Genomic DNA, 2,069 nt, shown 5'->3' on the forward strand with positions numbered 1-2,069 from the left:
CTCTCATCTCTTTCTGGCTTCTGGGCAGCAGAGCTCTGGAGCATCCTCGCTCCAGGCTGGACCTTTGAGCAGAGCCTGGACAGAGGCAGTAGAGTAGGGACACATCCCCCACAGCCCGCAGGAAACTCTGAAACCCCAGGCATCTCAAGACCTTCCACAACCCAAACCCTGCTACATCCCAAACCCCACTGCATCTCAAACCTTGCTACACCCTAAACTATGACACGTCTCAGCCTCCTTTTTCATTCTTCATAGCATTGCCTGCAAACAGAGTTAGCATCCCATGGCACTGGCTGCTTACGCACCAAGATATCTCTCTCTTATCTCACCCCATCAGGAGCTGTTCCTGACCCAAAATATTCCCAGATTCATTTGAGGGAAGAGCATTGGGAGTGTTGGGAGAGGGATCAGCTCTACTAAATTGTGTTAATGTGCAAACCAGGGTAACATTTGTGGGGCGTGGGAGCAGAGGACATAGTGCAGAGCAAGGAAAATGCTCCGAATTATTTTAAAAATGCATCAATTAATACAATTTTTTCTCAAGCAGTCTCAGAACCTTCAGTGAAACCAACAGCTGCTGTATTAACAACAGTTAAAATACTTGCCCCACAATGTTATAACCCAGAGCCACAAAAGCCTGGAGCAAGTGCTCCATCCTATCACTGCAGTTCGGACGACTTCTCCCCCCATCCACCCATTTTCCTCCACTCGGTCTTCCAGGATCTGGATGGTGCTTGCCTTTTTGTTACAGCAAAGCTCGTCTGGTTTCATGGATCCCAAAGTCTTGGAAAGCTGGATAATAGCATCCTCTTTTTTTTTTTTCTTTATGGTCAGGTGAAAAGGCAGCAACTCCTCATGTGGGTTTTTTCTTCCCCTTAGTAACAGGATATAGAAAAGGTTAAGAGGCTCTTCAGCAGATACAACGCCCTCCTGGGCATAAGGGGGTCTTATTTCTGCAGAAACTCCAGCCCCGTTTCTGTGGCAGCGGAGCCTGTCACCTTGGTTGACGTATTCCTCCTTCTAGCATCCTTATGCCAGGGAAAAGCACTACACAGCCCTGCTCTGACCGATGGACAGAGAAGCACCTGCCTCCCACTGACTTTATTTTTTACGAGGGTCTCTACATGTCTCCCAACTTTGGCAGCGATGCTGTGGGATTGGATGTGGGCATTTATCCAGGTCAGGCATCGGATTTTTGCCTTTCCTTACACAAAAGTCCCTTTCCAGCCTTTTTTCTTCTCATCCTATAAATACAGGTGGGGGAAGCAAAGGGAGAAGATGGTGGGAAAAGAGAAAACCAGGAGCGAGCGGATGACTTTCCAAACCAAGGAGTTTATCAGGATGATCCTTAGAAACATGCTCTGCTGTTGGTTCAACATCTGCAGCTATTTTATTCGTTTGCTAACGATGTCTCAGATTGGACCCAGGAGTGACAGTCTTGGCAACTCTTTTTGAAACAAGCCTCACCTTCTGCCCCTCATTCCACTGCCTCTTCCCTCCAGGGCCATCAGCTCAGGAGCAATGCACAGCTCCACACAGGGCAGTAAGGCAGCTACATCACTGTAAACCTCTCGCGAAGAAAATGGGTTCACCCATCTGCACACCTGTCCCTTCTCATTTTCTTGTCACTGGGGATAGAATTATCCATGCCATGTACAATGAGTTACGTGGTGCAGAGGAAGTGGGGGGAGGGTGCTCCAGGTTGGGGCACAGTAGAAAAGCTGTGGCATAGGGGGTTCAGTCATCACTCTGGGGGTATTTGGGGCTGTTGGAATTTGTTCTCCTCCATAAAGTCCTTCCTGAGCACACTTTTAGCACAGAACCAACATGCATCCCTCAAAAAGCTCCACAAATTAATTCGCTCCTCAACTTTGTCAAGATGCTGTTAGGATATTTTTTTTCCACTTAATAAAAACCTAAAAGGATCCATCCTAGCAAAGCACCTTCTTAAGCTTTCTCCAGGCCAGGATAACACTTCTCCCTGTTCCCCCCGTCAGGAATTACTGGAGCGTGACACAGGTATCGTACACAAGTACAGACACAAAGAGGCAATCGGAGATGGGAATCTG

This window comes from Cuculus canorus, chromosome 3 (assembly GCF_017976375.1).
Source record: "Cuculus canorus isolate bCucCan1 chromosome 3, bCucCan1.pri, whole genome shotgun sequence".
Lineage (NCBI taxonomy): Eukaryota > Metazoa > Chordata > Aves > Cuculiformes > Cuculidae > Cuculus > Cuculus canorus.